General features: G+C 42.6%; 1 protein-coding gene across 3 annotated transcripts in view; it reads left to right on the forward strand.

The window, feature by feature from the left end:
- Nucleotides 1–7500: 7500 nt before the first annotated feature.
- LOC129860857 (vitamin D3 receptor A-like) overlaps nt 7501–19374 on the forward strand; it is a 117353-nt gene continuing 105479 nt past the window's right edge. For 2 of the 3 annotated variants that reach the window (XM_055931710.1, XM_055931712.1), the window contains exons 1-2: nt 7596–7928; nt 8041–8180. The gene's annotated coding sequence lies outside the window, so the exon portion shown is untranslated. The other variant, XM_055931711.1, reaches the window with a different exon arrangement.

Consider the following 19374-nt stretch of genomic DNA (forward strand, 5'->3'; position numbering starts at 1 on the left):
TTTAGGTAGCCTTCCACAAGCTTCCCACAATAAGTTGGGTGAATTTTGGCCCATTCCTCCTGACAGAGCTGGTGTAACTGAATCAGGTTTCTAGGCCTCCTTGCTCGCACACACTTTTTCAGTTCTGCCCACACATTTTCGATAGGATGGAGGTCAGGGCTTTGTGTCGGCAACTCCAATACCTTGACTTTGTTGTCCATAAGCCATTTTGCCACAACTTTGGAAGTATGCTTGAGGTCGTTGTCCATTTGGAAGACCCATTTGCGACCAAGCTTTAACTTCCTGACTAATGTCTTGAGATGTTGCTTCAATATATCCAAATAATTTTACTCCTCATGATGCCATCTATTTTGTGAAGTGGACCAGTCCCTCCTGCAGCAAAGCACCCCCACAACATGACGCTGCCACCCCCATGCTTCACGGTTGGGATGGTGTTCTTCGGCTTGCAAGCATCCCGCTTTATCGCTCCAAACATAACAATGGTCATTATGGCCAAACAGTTCTATTTTTGTTTCATCAGACCAGAGGACATTTCTCCAAAAAGTATGATCTTTGTCCCCATGTGCAGTTGCAATCCGTAGTCTGGCTTTTTATGGCGGTTTTGGAGCAGTGGCTTCTTCCTTGCTGAGCGGCCTTTCAGGTTATGTCGATATTGGACTCGTTTTACTGTGGATATAGATTTTTTTGTACTCATTTCCTCCAGCATCTTCACATGGCCCTTTGCTGTTGTTCTGGGATTGATTTGCAGTTTTCGCAACAATGTACGTTCATCTCTAGGAGACAGAACGCGTCTCCTTCCTGAGCGGTGTGACGGCTGCGTGGTCCCATGGTGTTTATACTTGGTACTATTGTTTGTACAGATGAACGTGGTACCTTCAGGCGTTTGGAAATTGCTCCCAAGGATGAACCAGACCTGTGGGGGTCTACAATTTTTTTTCTGAGGTCTTGGCTGATTTCTTTAGATTTTCCCATGATGTCAAGCAAAGAGGCACCGAGTTTGAAGGAAGGTCTTGAAATACATCCACAGGTACACCTCCAATTGACTCAAATTATGTCAATTAGCCTATCAGAAGCTTCTAAAGCCATTACATAATTATCTGGAATTTTCCAAGCTGTTTAAAGGCTAAAGGCACAGCCAACTTAGTGTATGCAAACTTCTGACCCACTGGAATTGTGATACAGTGAATTATAAGTGAAATAATCTAAACAATTGTTGGAAAAATGACTTGTGTCTTGCACAAAGTAGATGTCCTAACTGACTTGCCAAAACTATAGTTTGTTAACCAGAAATGTGTGGAGTGGTTGAAAAACAAGTTTTAATGACTCCAACCTAAGTGTATGTAAACTTCTGACTTCAACTGTACCACAAACCCCTGAGGTGCCTTAATTCTATTATAAACTGGTTAACAACTTAATTAGAATAGTAAAAAGTAATGTGTCATTACCGTGGTACACAGTCTGATATACCATGGCTTTCAACCAATTTAGGGCACAAACAACAGTTTATAATTGTAAATAAATCCTGTTTGCGCATGTGCACAACTATATTTAAATCTGACAGGAGAGTTTGAGTGATGAAAGTTGGACAGAGAATCTCAATCTCTGTGCAAGAAACACTTGGATGAACTTCAAAAACTGAATGTTAGTCTATTTTCTGGCAATCGTGCCATTAATATGTGCCAGATGTTAAGACTACGAACAGTTATAATGGCCAATTTGCAAGATTTACTTGTTATTTGAATAGGCATATGCTACTGACTAAAATCTGGGTTTATAATTGCAATTTAACTTTGCCATGGTTTTCTGAGCGAGATGCAGGCTGCCTATAACCCCTGATAAAGCCAACATCTCATTTCAAGGAAAAGCCCACAATGAAATTGACATTAAATGTGGAGAATGATATATTTGCGATAGAGCTGTAACCATGATCACAATTGATTACTTCCAATTTAATTAACTAAACATGGCCATTAATAATTCCATAATTACACAAGGCTACAACAACAAACGGAGTTATATGCTGTTTATTAAATCATTGGCCAGCTCCAGCTAGGCAAGACAAGTGGCACAAATTGATTTGCAATGACTCCAGTGATATCTTCATTTCAACATATTTATTGCATCAAATGGTAGGCTACAGTAGCCTACAATAGCATAGAAATTAATAACCTACTTGATGCCCAACTGATACAAATGTAGCCTATCATTTTCCACATTTAATAAAATTTTCATTGTGAACTTTTTCCCATAACAGAAGCACACGAGGGTGTTCCATAACTTCCATTCCAAATTCTACATGTGCATCGCTCCAGACACTAGAACTGACCATGAGTAAAACACTAAGCTTGATACGATTATCCATTAGAATTTATTTTATTTTTATTTCACCTTTATTTAACCAGGTAAGCTAGTTGAGAACAAGTTCTCATTTGCAACTGCGACCTGGCCAAGATAAAGCAAAGCAGTTAGACACATAAAACAACACAGAGTTACACATGGAATAAACAAACATACAATCAATAACACAGTAGAAAAATCTAGATACAACATGTGCAAATGAGGTAGGATAAGAGAGCTAAGGCAATACATAGGCCATGGTGGCAAAGTAATTACAATATAGCAATTAAACATTGGAATGGTAGGATGTGCAGAAGATGAATGTGCAAGTTGAGATACTGGGGTGCAAAGGAGCAAGATAAATAAATACAGTATGGGGATGAGGAAGATTGGATGGGCTATTTACAGATGAGATATGTACAGGTGCAGTGATCTGTGAGCTGCTCTAACAGCTAGTGCTTAAAGCTAGTGAGGGAGGTAAGCGTCTCCAGCTTCAGAGATTTTGCAGTTTGTTCCAGTCATTGGCAGCAGAGAACTGGAAGGAGGGGCGGCCAAAGGAAGAATTGGCTTTGGGGGTGACCAGTGAGATATACCTTCTGGAGCGCGTGCTACGGGTGGGTGCTGCTATGGTGACCAGTGAGCTGAGATAAGGTGAGGCTTTACCTTGCAGAGACTTGTAGATGACCTGGAGCCAGTGGGTTTGGCGACGAGTATGAAGCGAGAGCCAGCCAACGAGATCATACAGGTCGCAGTGGTGGGTAGTATATGGGGCTTTGGTGACTAAACGGATGGCACTGTGATAGACTGCATCCAATTTGTTGAGTAGAGTGTTGGAGGCTATTTTGTAAATGACATCGCCGAAGTCGAGGATCGGTAGGATGGTCAGTTTTACGAGTGTATGCTTGGCAGCATGAGTGAAGGATGCTTTGTTGCGAAATAGGAAGCCGATTCTAGATTTAATTTTGGATTGGAGATGTTTAATGTGAGTCTGGAAGGAGAGTTTATAGTCTAAACAGACACCTAGGTATTTGTAGTTGTCCACATATTCTAAGTCAGAACCATCCAGAGTAGTGATGCTGGACAGGCGGGCAGGTGCGGGCAGCGATCGGTTGAAAAGCATGCATTTAGTTCTACTTGCATTTAAGAGCATTTGGAGGCCACGGAAGGAGAGTTGTATGGCATTGAATCTCATCTGGAGGTTAGTTAACACAGCGTCCAACGAAGGGCCAGAGGTATACAGAATGGTGTCGTCTGCGTAGAGGTGGATCAAAAAATCACCAGCAGCGAGAGCGACATCATTGATGTATACAGAGAAGAGAGTCGGCCCGAGAATTGAACCCTGTGGCACCCCCATAGAGACTGCCAGAGGCCCGGTCAACAGACCCTCCGATTTGACACACTGAACTCTATCGGAGAAGTAGTTGGTGAACCAAGCGAGGCAATCATTTGAGAAACCAAGGCTGTTGACTCTGCAAATAAGAATGTTGTGATTGACAGAGTCGAAAGCCTTAGGCAGGTCAATGAATAGTAATGTCTCTTATCGATGAAGGTTATGATATCGTTTAGGACCTTGAGCGTGGCTGAGGTGCACCCATGACCAGCTCTGAAACCAGATTGCATAGCGGAGAAGGTACGGTGAGATTCGAAATGGTCAGTAATCTGTTTGTTAACTTGGCTTTCAAAGACCTTATAAAAGGTAGGGTAGAATAGATATAGGTCTGTAGCAGTTTGGGTCTAGAGTGTCTCCCCCTCCGCGGAAGCTTTCCAATCTATGGGAATCTCAGACAATACGAAAGAGAGGTTGAACAGAAGGTAATAGGGGTTGCAATAATTTCGGCAGATAATTTTAGAAAGAGAGGGTCCAGATTGTCTAGCCCGGCTGATTTGTAGGGGTCCAGATTTTGCAGCCGTTTCAGAACATCAGCTATCTGGATTTGAGTGAAGGAGAAGTGGGGGAGGTTTGGGCGAGTTGCTGTGGGGAGCGCAGGGCTGTTGACCAGGGTATGGGTAGCCAGGTGGAAAGCATGGCCAGCCGTAGAAAAGTGCATATTGAAATTCTAAATTATTGTGGATTTATTGGTGGTGACAGTGTTTCCTAGCCTTAGTGCAGTGGGCAGCTGGGAGGAGGTGCTCTTATTCTCCATGGACTTAACAGTATCCCAGAACTTTTTTGAGTTTGTACTACAGGATGCAAATTTCTGTTTGAAAAAGCTAGCCTTAGCTTTCCTAACTGCTTATGTATATTGGTTCCTAACTTCCCTAAAAAGTTGCATATCACGGGGCTATTCGATGCTAATGCAGAATGCCACAGGATGTTTTTGTGCTGGTCAAGGGCAGACAGGTCTGGAGTGAACCAAGGGCTATATCTATTCCTAGTTCTAAATGTTTTGAATGGAGTATGCTTATTTAAGATGGTGGGGAAGGCACTTTTAAAGAATAACCAGGCATCCTCTACTGACGGAATGAGGTCAATGTCATTCCAGGATACCCCGGCCAGGTCAATTAGAAAGGCCTGTTCGCAGAAGAGTTTTAGGGAGTGTTTGACAGTGATGAGGGGTGGTCGTTTGACCGCAGATCCATTACGGATGCAGGCAATGAGGCAGTGATCGCTGAGATCTTGGTTGAAAACAGCAGAGGTGTATTTGGAGTGTGAGTTAGTTTGGATGATATCTAGGAGGGTGCCCGTGTTTACGGATTTGGTGTTGTACCTGGTAGGTTCATTGATAACTTGTGTGAGATTGAGGGCATCAAGTTTAGATTTTAGGATGGCCGGGGTGTTAAGCATGTCCCAGTTTAGGTCACCTAGCAGCACGAGCTCAGAAGATAGATGGGGGGCAATCAATTCACACATGGTGTCCAGGGCACAGCTGGGGGCAGAGGGTGGTCTATAGCAAGCGGCAACGTTGAGAGACTTGTTTCTGGAAAGGTGAATTTTTTGAAGTAGAAGCTTGAATTGTTTTGGTACATACCTGGATAGTAAGATAGAACTCTGCAGGCTATCTCTGCAGTAGATTGCAACACCGCCCCCTTTGGCAGTTCTAGCTTGGCGGAAAATGTTTATAGTTAAGGATGGAAATTTCAGGGTTTTTGGTGGTTTTCCTAAGCCAGGATTCAGACACGGCTAAGACATCCGGGTTGGCAGAATGTGCTAAAGCAGTGAATAAAGCAAACTTAGGGAGTAGGCTTCTAATGTTAAAATGCATGAAACCAAGGCTTTTACGGTCACAGAAGTCAACAAATGAGAGCACCTGGGGAGTAGGAGTGGAGCTGGGCACTGCAGGTCCTGGATTAACCTCTACATCACCAGAGAAAGAGGAGAAGTAGGATAAGGGTATGGCTAAAGGCTATAAGAACTGGCCGTCTAGCACGTTCGGAACAGAGGGTAAAGGGAGCAGGTTTCTGGGCACGATAGCATAGATTCAAGGCATAAAGTACAGACAAAGGTATGGTAGGAAGAGAGTACATTGGAGGTAAACCGAGGCATTGGGTGATGAAGACAGAGATATAGTCTCTAAAGACGTTTAAACCAGGTAATGTCATCGCATATGTGGGAGGTGGAACAACATGGTTGGTTAAGGCATATTGAGCAGGGCTAGAGGCTCTACAGTGAAATGAGACAGTACTCACTACTAGGACAGTAATGGACAAGGCATATTGATATTAGGGAGAGGCATGCGTAGCCAAGTGATCGTATGGGTCCAGTGAGTGGTTGGGCTGGCTGGGGACACGGCGATTCAGACAGTTAGCAGGCCAATGCTAGCAAGCTAGCAGTTAGCAGGCCGGGGCTAGCATAAGGGCCTTAGAGGGACGTCGCGATGGGGGAAAAGTCTGTTTTTGCCTACTTGTGCGGTGACGTCGATAGACCAGTCGTGGAATTAGTAGGGTTCCAAGTAGCAGAGGGGTCCAAGTCCAATTGGCAAAATGGGTATAGTGGTCCAAGAAACTGGCCGGTGGATCAGCTAACAGTCCAATATGCTATAGATAGCTAGCAGGCCGCGGTTAGCAAAAGTCGACATTAGAATGCAGTTTACTTCAAACCACATCTGAGCGAATTTACATATAGCTCTAGTGCACCTAAAGTCCTTCTCCAATGCTTTGCCGACTTAATATCAGTTCTAGCGCGTTAATATATATTTTATGGAAAAGAGGTGTCTCCTTAACTTAACGATCAAACTAAATGGCCTACCTACAACTGGTAAAAGTTTGTCACTAACAAATGTATTTATAAAGCCTTTTTACATCAAAGGATGTCACAAAGTGCTATACTGAAAACCAGCCTAAAATCCCAAACAGCAAAGCAATGTACTGCGTGTTCTGCTGTCTCGGTAACTCAGCTGCCTCTCAACCAGTGCTCTCAACGTGCGCGCACACACCCCTCCCACTCCCTCCCCGTCCCAAGCGTTCAGTCACTTACTCACTGCCTGATAGTCAGCATCAGCTTTAACAGTGAATATGTTTTTATTTATTTTTTAAAGAGAAATGACAAGGCGGCCGTAGTGCAATTTAGTAGCCCAAAAACCCGCGACCAAAACATTTTCACCCGCGACACCGTTTTCAAAGTACCCCAAGTCATAAAACCGTCAACATGGCAACCCTGGTCGTCAATGGGACGCGCGGTGCATTCTGGACAACATTAGCATGAATTTCGTGAACAAGAAGTACATCACACATATTTTTACTGTAATATCCCATCATTTTGGAATCGTGACATTACGTACTTAAGAGGAAAATAAGCAGATGTCTCGACTCATAACCCGTTCAGATGGTAGTCGAAACCAATTAGCAAGTCAGAAATTTCCGAGTTTCTTTGGGCCGACTAGCACGTTAACGCAGCATCATACACTGACTTTGGGAAGGTGTTGCGTGACGATGGTTTAGCAACCTTGTGACTTACCATGACAACCGGAACGCGATTGGTCGACAGTCTGCAGGGTGGAGCGTTATACGCATTGAATTAGGATGGGAATTAAAATACTAGAATAAGTTATACGTTCCTCCATTCATTGCCCAATGGGATTCCCTTCTCCTCCTTTCTCTAATATCGCTGGTTCTATTCGACCAGAAAAGTGAGCCTGTCATGCTCCTGTCCAATTAAAATAAGACACTATTCTTACACGTTAGTTATGATTGGTTGCTCGCGGTGATATATGTATTGATGTGCAATTTCTGCAAAACTATGGGGCGGGACAAAGCAGAATGGTGTTTATTCAGGGTTAGACTAAAGACGTGCCTCTTCGTACTGATTGATTACCGTGAGTTGTTTTGCGATTGAGTTTAGCATTTGGTCTTCATAACATGCACGTTTCAAATACATTTGAGAACGAGGCGCTGGCTGAGCAATGTGTTTACATTTGAGAACGAGGCGCTGGCTGAGCAATGTGTTTTTGTTGCGTTTGAGACTGAAGTTATTGGCTCGCGTAACGCTGTACGCTTGAACAGCGCGGCTAGCTCTCGCTAATTTTGACAGAACAATGTAGCTAACTATGTCATTTTAGTGCGATCAATTTGGTAATGTTAAATGGGGTATTCTAGCATTGTAATATAGCTACTTAGCAAATATGGTTCTTGATGGAATATCAGAGTAACGTTAGGTAACTTTTGTTATTATGCATATAAATATATGTTGCTTTGATTTATCGTATCCTAATCATAGCTAGCCGATTGACGTTAGTTTTGTGTAACGCATTGTCATTTCTTTCACAGTTAAACACCAGAAAAGTTTCCATTGAACGAAGAATACGGTCACCAGATAACGTTACAAAATCTTTAGAGAATTCTTGAACTGGCTTCAAGTTTCAGTCCCGATACCCAGCAAAGTAAAGAAGGGTGATATGCCACATCAGGTAAGAAAATTGCTTTTAAGTTAGCTAGCCAGCTTGCGTAAGGCTAGCTAACGTTAGTTACTCAACTCGATTATTTCACAGCAGAGACTGCAAGCCAGCCACAGCTAGCTTTGAAGCTAGGACCCTTGGTAGCGCTTGAAAACCCTTGTGTATGTAGGATTTTCAGTTGTTAGCTTCGCCCACGGTTGGCTGCGTGTGAACAACTTCTTCGTGTGGCTTTCTGACAGACTAGACGCTAATTCTTCTTCTGTGGGTTTTTTGGCAGACTACAACCCCCAAAAGTTTATTACCTCCACCAACTGGACGGGGTTAACAAACCAAGGTAAAAATAAAACCCATATGTGATAAGGAACCTAATTTAATCCACCCAAAATAAAGCAATAAAAATATACTCCCTTCCTTCAAATCTCTATCTCCCTTCTCAGGCTCTATGACTTAATTGAGGGTGGTACTGCTTGTGACAATACTCCATGCAACTCCTCTGCCGAGAAGTCTTTCAGTCCTAGCAACCGTTCTGCTGCATCCACAATTATATATATTTTCCTGGATTTTCTCTCCACCTTGGCAGTGCCATTAATCACCATAGCTATAAAGGCCACAAAGTCCACCTTCTTAACCTTGAACATATCTGGGTCCTGCTGTTGGAAGGGCAACCAGTGAACGTTTTTCTTTGGACTCTTCAGGCGCACCATTTGAAACATCAACCATTTTAGATGCATATGAAATGCTCTGGACAGCCCAGACTTTGGCCACCTCTTCTCTTTCACCCTTGTTTCACCCTTGTTGGGCATTCCAAAGCCATGGGTTCATGGTTCCCACCAGAATTGCAACATGTCACATATATCACTTTTAAAATGCATGACATGATCTTTTCCACAACTTGGACATCTCGGCTTCTCTCTAATGCAAACACTTGAAACATGTCCAAAAGCGTTACAATGATCACACTACGTTGGTATTGGAACAAGTGCTCCGACTCTGTAGTTCATATAACCCAACTGCACTTGAGTAGGGAGAGACTCCATATCAAAAAACAAAAGAATAGATACTCTTAACTTTTTCTTCATTCACCACACAATTCATCTGACTAACATAAATCACTCCAGGAATATTTTTCTTGTCTGCAACATCAAATTCCCACGAAACGCCAGATATTACTTCCCTGAGGGGTGCCCTGTTCCGAAGTGACACACAGAACACATCAAACTTCTCAAATCGGGTGAGACGCAACACACTTATGATACTCAGAAGATTATTCATACCTCTTGACTTATTCCACATTTTGTTATAGCCTGATTTCAACATGGGTGAGAAATATTTTCATGCAATACCATATCATGACAAAGTGAAAACATTTTTGCACATTTATTGAAAATGAAATACAGAAATGTCTCATTCACATACTGTAAGTATTCACACCCTGAGTAAATGCATGGTAGAATTTCTTTTGGCAGAGATTACAGCTATGTGTCTTTCTGGGTAAGTCTAAGAGCTTTGCAGACCTGGATTGTACAATATTTGCCCATTTATTATTTTCAAAACTCTGGCACTCAGGAATGTGCATTGTCTTCTTGGTAAGCAACTCCAGTGTAGATTTGGCCTTGTGTTTTTAGGTTCTTGTCCTGCTGAAAGGTGAAATCATCTCCCAGTGTCTGGTGGAACACAGACTAAACTGGGTTTTCCTCAAGGATTTAGCCTGTGCTTAGCTCCATTCCGTTAATTGTATGGCCTGTAAAACTCCCTAGTCCTTAACAATTACAAGCATACCCATGGCATGACGCAGACACCCACAACTATGCTTGAAAATATGGAGAGTGGTAGTCAGTAATGTGTTGGATTTGCCACAAACATAACACTGTGTTCAGAACAAAAAGTGAGTTACTTTGCCATATTTCTTGCAGTATTACTTTAGTATCTTGTTGCAAACATTATGCATGTTTTGGAATATGTTTTATTCTGTACAAGCTTGCTTTTTTTCACTGTATTACATTAGTATTGTGGAGTTACTACAATGTTGTGTTCTCCTATCACAGTTATTAAACTCTTAACTGTTTCAAAGTCACTATTTGCCTCATAGTGAAATCCATAAGTGTTTTCTTTCCTCTCCGGTAACTGAGTTAGGAAGGATGCCTGTATCTTTGTAGTGATAGGGTGTATTGATACACCATCCAAACTGTCATTAATAACTTCACCGCGCTCAAAGGGATATTCAATCTTTGTCTTTTAATTATTTTATTTTTTAACCCATCTACCAATAGGTGCCCTTTACAAGGCATTGAAAATCATCCCTGGGCTTTGTTTGAAATTCACTGTTTGACTGAGGAACCTTACACATAATTGCATGTGTAGTTTACAGAGATGAGGCAGTCATAAAAAAAAAAAGTTAAATACTTATTGCAAACAGTGAGTCCATGCAACTTTTTACTCTTGAACTTATTTAGGCTTGCCATAACAAAGGGTTTGAATACTTATTGACTCAACACATGTCAGCTTTACATCTTTATTTAATTTGTCAATTTCAAATAACATAATTTCACTTTGATAGTATGGGGTATGGTATTGTGTGATCACCCTTGAGATGTTTCTACAACTTGATTGGAGTCCACCTGTGGTAAATTCAATTGATTGTACATAATTTGGAAAGGCACACACCTGTCTATATATAAGGTTCCACAGTGTACAGTGCATGTCAGAGCAAAAACCGAGCAATGAGGTCGAAGGAATTGTCCATAGAGCTCTGAGACAGGATTGTGTCGAGGCACATATCTGGGGAAGGGTACCAAAACATTTCTGCAGCATTGAAGGTCCCCAAGAACGCAGTGGCCTCCATCATTCTTAAATTGAATAAGTTTGGAACCTCCAAGACACTTCCTAGAGCTGACCGATGAGCCAAACTGAGTAATCGGGGAGAAGGGCCTTGGTCAGGGAGGTGACCTAGAACAAGATGTTCACTCTGACCGAGCTCTAGAGTTCTTCTGTGGAGATTGTTGTCCTTCTGAAAGGTTCTCCCATCACTACAGCATGCCACCAATCAGGCCGCACATGACAGCCCACTTGGAGTTTGCTAAAAGCGGAGCAAAGTACAGCGATCCTTGATGAAAACCTGCTCCAGAGCGCTCAGGACCTCAGACGGGTGAAGGTTCACCTTCCAACAGAACAACAGCAACCCTAAGCACACAGCCAAGACAACCCAGGAGTGGCTTTGGCACAAGTCTCAATGTCCTTGAGTGGCCCAGCCAGAGCCTGGACTTGAACCCAAACGAAGATCTCTGGAGAGACCTGAAAAAAACAAACTCCCCAAATACAGGTGTGCAAAGCTTGTAGCGTCATACTCAAGGCTGTAATCGCTACCAAAGGCGCTTCAACAAAGTACTGAGTAAAGGTTCTGAATACCTTTTGTAATATTTATGTTCAATTTCTTTTATAAGTTTGCAAAAATATCTAAACCTGTTTTTTCTGCATTGTCATTAAGGGGTGTGTGTGTGTGTGTGTTGCTGAGGAATTTGTTTTAATTAATCAATTTTAGGATAAGGCCTGTAATGTGGAAAAAGTCGAGGGGTCTGAATACTTTCCGAATGCACTGTACCTCTGCCAGGTAATCCTTCTTTGTAGTTAACATTTAATTGAGAAGGTTGAGGGAAGTATTTCCAGCAGCCCACGAAGCTTATCAAATCAACTGGCTACTAGTGACGGGCATTCCGTGTCTTTCTGTGAGCTGGATCATTTGGCTCCCAAACTTCTCTTTGCTAAGTTAATGCTTTGAAATTGACCTAAAGTCATGAAAAAATACTCACACTAAATTTTAAAGCCTAAAACGTTGCCTGCTATTATGTCAGATCGTGAAATGTGAGTTCAAATACATTTTTACATTACTAAATTATTAGATGGCATGCCAAAGAAAAAAATGAAGATAGCCTCATTATCTTCTCACTATATTATTCCTGCGCTGAGGAACTACCATCTTCAGAGACTGTTTTTATAATTTATCTGCAGATGTCTGGAGCTCAAACAGCAGTAGTAAAAGTATGCATATCAGGGAGCCAAATGAAGGGGTATTTTTACTATGTGATTTGGATCCCGGCTTTCACCAAAAAGTTGTTTGTTCGAACGACCCATCATTACTGGCTACACACAGTCATAGACAAACGTCTGCAACACACAGACCAAAAGGGGCAATATTGCTGGAAATGATTTGCCAGATATTGTGTTAGGTTTGGCTGTGTAAGGCAATAGTGGCTAACCAGGGGTGGGACAATGTACATTTTTGCATTGGTTAGATAGTAGCTGGGAGCTTACGGTGTCTGATCCTTGAGAGATTTGTTTATGACTCTATTTGTTGGAACACATGAAAATTGCATGTACTTTCAGACTAGTTTGGTGGGCTACTCTTAGGTGGTCTGTGAGCAACTGGTAGCTCGTGATTGACCTGTTTGAGACCCCTGTTCTAGTGTGTTGGGGGTCAAAATTAAACTTTGGTTCTGGTTTTATACTTTGTATTCCATGTTTTTTTCGAGAAGCTTCTCAGGAACACATAACACTATTTCATGAGGATGGGACTTTATTTTGTGGGGTAAAATGACTACGGTACCTGTAGTTAAAATAATTATGCATATTCCTAATTTACTCTTTTTCAAGTGCTGGATTTTCAAGCGCACTGGCCAATCCACCATTCATTCTGATCTATACTCCAACCCTCCAATGTCCACAGAGTAACCGGTCTTTCCCAGTATAAGGCCATTTTGCCATTTCTACAGTTCATCCCTCCATTTTAGTATGATATCTTACGAGGGTCCTGAACCTCCCTAATTTGTAGCACTTCTACCAATATTGCGCTACAAATTAATACTTTACTCAAGTGTATAAAGATATTATGCCCTAACAACCATTCCTGGACCTGACTCCAATTGCGAGCCACTGATGGACAATACCAGTAAAGATGTTCTATTGGGACTCCCGAGTGGGGTGTACTCCCTTTCTGACAGGCAGTGGCTGAGACAGCAGATGTTCTGACTTTATACATTGCACTCCTTGAGAGTAGTTAGCAAACCAGGCCAGAAGCCTGGTTTGAGACACCAATACTCCTTAGCCGGCCCACAAGAAGGGAATGGTTTACCGTATCAAAAGCTTTGGCCAAGTCAATAAAAATAGCAGCACAACATTGCAATGGTGACATCATTTAGGACCTTTTTAAGGTTGCAGTGACACATCCATAACCTGAGCGGAAACCAGATTGCATACCTGAGAGAATACTATAGACATCAAGGAAGCCAGTCAGTTGATTATTGATGACATTTGATTAGTGACTCAATATTCTGGACAAAAACTGACAAATGTAACAAGGCTGGGAATGTCAATACAATCAAACTTAGCGAAGGCAATGATCACAAGGCAGTCATAACGTGGCTAATAGGCTAGCGTATCTATGTAGTAAGCTGAGAACACAAAGCCTAACGTTAGCTAGCAAGGTGTTAGGGGGATGTCATGCCGTTGAAGTGGGTGAGTGACTTTTTCCACTCATTGTTTTTTCAGTGGCTACAGCTGGAGATGCCAGTTTAACTTGAGTGACTCCTACAGTTAGCATATCTTTTGTGTTTGCAAATTCACTCTGGCTATGTACTCTGATTTCAGAGAACTCTGGTCTGAATGTGCCAAACCGCAGAACTGATGCATTTTACGACCTGCTGAATATGACCGGTGTCAGTAAACGTAGGCAAAAAAAAGATGTAGTTAGTCAAGAACGCTCTAGATAACATGTAACCAGCTCTGCTACAGCAAGTAAAATTGCCAGAGTGAGGTGTTCTCTCATTTGTGACTGGAAGTAGCTTGCTAGCTAGCCAGTTTGCTTGGTTGGGACAAGCATGCAGAAGGACGAGGAGGCTACAATTCCCCATCGTTTAACAGTGAAATTTTAACGGCCAATTAGCTGAAAGTTTGGTTTGTCTAATGTTCGTATTTTTTATTTATTTTTACCCCCTTTTTCTCCCCAATTTCATGGTATCCAATTGGTAGTGGTTAGTCTTGTCTCCTCGCTGCAACTCCCGTACGGACTCGGGAGAGGTGAAGGTCGAGAGCCATGCGTCTACCAAAACACAACCCAACCAAGCCGCACTGCTTTTTGACACAGCGCGCATCCAACCCGGAAGCCAGCCGCACCAATGTGTCGGAGGAAATACTGTACACCTAGCGATCTGGTCAGCGTGCACTGTGCCCGGCCCGCCACAGGAGTCGCTAGTGCGCGATGAGACAAGGATTTCCCTGCCGGCCAAACCCTCCTTAACCCGGACAACGCTGGGCCAATTGTGCGCCGCCCTGTGGGCCTCCCGGTCACGGCCGGCTGCAACAGAACCCAGAATCTCTGGTGGCACAGCTAGCACTGCGATGCAGTGCCTTAGACCACTGCACCACCCTGGAGGCCTTGTCTAATGTTCCTTAATGAGAATTTAGCTCATCTTGCTCTAACATTAGTTGTTAATCTTGTTGATATGCATAATCTATCAATCAAATTTATTTTATATAGCCCTTCGTACATCAGCTAATATCTCGAAGTGCTGTACAGAAACCCAGCCTAAAACCCCAAACAGCAAGCAATGCAGGTGTAGAAGCACGGCGGCTAGGAAAAACTCCCTAGAAAGGCCAAAACCTAGGAAGAAACCTAGAGAGGAACCAGGCTATGAGGGGTGGCCAGTACTCTTCTGGTTGTGCCGGGTGGAGATTATAACAGAACATGGCCAAGCTGTTCATAAATGACCAGCATGGTCTGCAGGAGAGAGAGCCTACCTTTCTCATGGTTGTTTTATCAATAGGACTGTAAAGTTCCCAAATGTAAGAGGGCTCCTGTGGTGTTGACATATCTGCAGATATCCATTCAAGTGTATTTTGTGGCTTTTGGCGAATGCGTTCTAATGATCTAAAGTTGCGCTGTTACAACTGCCTGTAAACACACAGTCCAGTTCAAAGTGAATGATGGTTGGCCCGTGTGGCAAATGGCTTGTTGGTGTAAAGGTCTACTGTAGCTCTGATTGGCCATGTAGACTCCTGTCCTGGACAAGACGGATGTTTTATTTACTGCAGTGCCTAATTGTCCAAACGCACGGCCGCTTTCCCACTATTGCATTCACAAATGCCTTAGTATACGTAATTCCCAAACATTCTAAGAATTTGTGAAAATTACAATGTCTGGTCTCTTGTCTGATTTTTGTTTGTCATAGTCATCCTGGGGCTGTATATGAATATATTTGAATAAGATTTAATGTTGCTAAAATGCTGTCAGTTGCACTTTAAATGCAACATTTTTTCACACGTTATTTTAAGAGATGGCTAACCGCAAGCGTACTGCACTAAACACATTTCCACTAACCAGCTGATGATCATTTGAAACTGAACTTATTATTGAAAGTTATTCTTGAAAAGGGAGAAGCTAACAAATTAGGAACAGCATCCTCTTTGACAACACCTGCTGCAGCCGCTGCAAACTAGCCGACAACAAAAGCTAGCTAGCAAGACCGTTGGAAAACTACTGCTCGCTATTGCGCAATGACCTGTTGGCCTTCAAGAAGGCAGAAGTTTCCATACGTTTTTGTAAAAACAGTCCTATTCATTAAGTCAACCTGATTGGTTGATTCCACTGTCACTCCAAAATGTTGCCCTAATAAAGTTGAATGGCAGATGCCTTTTATCTAGCTTCTGATGTTCTATCCAATGGCTGACTTAGCTAGCTTGTATCTCCCCAGAGACGGCAAAGAAAAATCCTGATTGAAGGGAAAAAAATATCTAATCTTCAGTTTTTGTTGGAAAGTAAAGGGTTAAGTCAGAACATCGTTGAAAATAATATTAAAAAATATATATAAATCCTTAGCCCTTCTCTGACGGCGTAGAAGGCCCTTTGTTCCCCACTGTTAGGGTTAGTGGCTCTTTGTTTTCACTAGTCTGAATGTGTAAAGAATCGATATGTTCTGAATTATGAACACAGAAATACTGGACATTTTGTACTGTTATTATGGTGGTGGTTTGACAATTACAATCATGGTCTTGAATTGGATTTTTCTGGTCTTGACTCTGTCTAGGACCCCTTGTCCCCCTCCGGTATTGGTCTTGACTCGGCTTCTCTTTTCTCCGGTCTTGAATTGGTTTAACTTTAGGTGGTCTCGAACACAACACTGCATTGTAATGTTATTTTTGGTGTTGATGATATACTCTAGTGATGGGAGGATAAACTATACTGCTTCCTGCAAATAATTAGTCTAGGCTTAGAAGTGTGACTGACCTGCTAGCCAGCTGCACGGCAAGATGGTTAAGACACATTTTCAATTCAATAGTATTTAGCTACGCTTTTATCTATTGTAGTGCTGTAGCCACTGAATTCTGGTTTTATTCTTCCAAGTGAAAACTTCCAATTACTAAATTTGACGCTGGCACAATACAGCCAATGCAGGGCAGCCTCTCACCGCAGTTTCATCAAGCAGTACCACACAGCTAGCAAGCTAGCACTTGTCATTGAATGGGGCTGGCGGCACATGAATTTGGGCCAATCACCGGCAACCGATACATCAGAACGTAGCTAGGAAAGCTTTACTTTGCAACCTGCTGGGTTCTGTTTGTCTCAAACCACATTTATATCCAGAGTTTGTGAATGAAGTCATAATGTATATTAAAAACAAAATCTCAACAGCTGTGACGTAAAAAAAGTTTTCGGTAAATTTTACAAATGCCGACAATTTGTTTGACATGGTGGGATCTTTGTCTGTAAAATTATAATGTGAGAAATGGTGAATTATTAAAAAAAAAAAAAAATGCGCAAATATTTTATATAATTACCATCATATCGAAGTAAACTTGGAGTCATGTGATATGGTGTGTGGTCCTCCCATTACGACTTGGGAAACCAGGCAGTTTTTTAGGCTACAGGGTGGCGAAATGCATAATGATCTTGATGCTCCTTTCCAATATGTATCGAGGGTCCTATTCTGGTGACATGATGATCAATGCTTGACTGCAGTGGAGAAAAATAAAGTTTTACCCCCTTTTTTTTCTCTCTCCAATTTTGTGAAATCCAATTGGCAGTTAGTCTTGTCCCATCTCTGCAACTGCTGTATGGATTCTACATTTGAGGAAATTCAGTTTTCAGCAGTTTTGAAACATTTGTAAAATATAAGTGCTAAGAAAATGTTTTTAATGAAGTGCACTGAGCCCATCAGAAGTAAAAAAATAAATAAAAAAAAAATTGTGCAGGACATGGATTTTAATTTTCAGACTAATCCGACACTGACCAGACCATCCTTGAATGTGCTATTTCTTTGTTTACAGCTTGTCTACAGACTGAAGTCTACGGGTTACCAGTATAGGGTTTAATAGTCCCAGTCCAGGAGCATCAGAAGCATTGTCCCCTGTGAGCCTGCTTCTTTTCTTTTCTTCTCGTAAATGGCGCCAACGTCTCTAAAGACCCGTTAATTTGGAACGGAGGATGTTGGGGGACAGGAATTTTCTTGCAGGAGTGCGTAGGCTGAAGCTTGCCACATTGTATTTCCACCACTAAAGTGGATTATCCTTCCTTAGGTCTATCACTGGCTCTTTGAGATAATTTTCACCTCAAGGCTGGCCACAACTCCTCATTGCTGACAAGGTGTGGTGTCCAAGTAGAGTCTGTTACATTCTGTCAATGAGACCCTGACTAGACTGAGCCTGTAATACTGTAAGATCTTATGTTTTACCGAGATGTGGCTAAACGACGTCACGGATAATGTAGAGTTGGCTGGCTTATCCGTGCATTGGCAGGACAGAGCAGCTACATCTGGTAAGATGAGGGCGGGGGAGTGTCTATGTCAACTGCTGGTGTGCGACGTCTAATATTAAAGGTAGAATACCTCATGATAAGCTGTACCTCATGATAAGAGTTCTCATTTATTTTATTCATAGCTGTCTATTTACCACCACAAACCGATGCCACCACAAAGACCGCAATCATGAGCTGTATAAGGCCGTAAGCAAACAAGAAAATGCTCATCCAGAAGTGGCGCTCCTAGTGGCCGGGGACTTTGCCTACATTAAACTTATCTGTTTTACCTCATTTCTACCAGCATGTCACATGTGCAAGAGGGGCAAAAAACTGTAGACCACCTTTACTCCACACACAGAAATGCATACAAAGCTCTCTCTCTATTTGGCAAATCTGTCCATAATTCTATCCTCCTGATTCCTGCCAACAAGCAGAAATTACAGAAGGAAGTACCAGTGACTTGCTCAGTACGGAAGTGGTCAGATGACGCGGATGCTACAGGACTGTTTTGCTAGCACAGACTGGAATATATTCTGGGATTCATCCAATGGCATTGAGGAGTTTACCACCTCAGTCACAGGCTACATCAATAAGTGCATCGATGACGTCGTCCCCACAGTGAACGTATGTACATTTCCCAACTAGAAGCCATGGATTACAGGCAACATCCGCACCAAGCTAAAGGCTAGAGCTGCTGCTTTCAAGGAGTGGGACACTAATCTAGATGCTTATAAGAAATCCCGCTATGCTCTGACTAACCATCAAACAGGCCAAGTGTCAATACAGAACAAAGATTGAATCCTACTACACCGGCTCTGACACTTGTCTGATGTTGTCAAGGCTTGCAAACCTATTACGGACTACAAAGGTAAACCCAGCCGCGTGCTGCCCAGTGACGCGAGCCTACCAGACGAGCTAAAAGCCTTTTTTTTATGCTCTCTGAGGTAAGCAACATTGACGCATGCATGAGAGCACCAGATATTCTGGACGACTGTGATCACGCTCTCCGTAGCCGATGTGAGCAAGACCTTTACAGGTCAGCATTCACAGTGCTGCGGCTCTAGACAGATTACCAGGACGTGTACTCGGAGCATGCTCGGACCAACTGGCAAGTGTCTTCTGACATTTTCAACCTCTCCCTGACCGACTCTGTGTAATACCTACATGTTTCAAACAGACCACCATGGTCCCTGTGCCCAAGAAAGCGAAGGTAACCTGCCTAAATGATTACCACCACGTAGCACTCACATCGGTAGCCATGAAGTGCTTTGAAAGGCTGTTCATGGCTCACATCAACAGCGTCATGCAGGAAACCCTAGACCCATGCCGGAAACCCTAGACAGATCCCAACAGATCCATAGACGCCATCTCAATCGCACTTCACGCAGCCCTTTCCCACCTGGACAAAAGAAACCCCTATGA

The sequence above is a fragment of the Salvelinus fontinalis genome, chromosome 8 (assembly GCF_029448725.1).
Source record: "Salvelinus fontinalis isolate EN_2023a chromosome 8, ASM2944872v1, whole genome shotgun sequence".
Taxonomy (NCBI): domain Eukaryota; kingdom Metazoa; phylum Chordata; class Actinopteri; order Salmoniformes; family Salmonidae; genus Salvelinus; species Salvelinus fontinalis.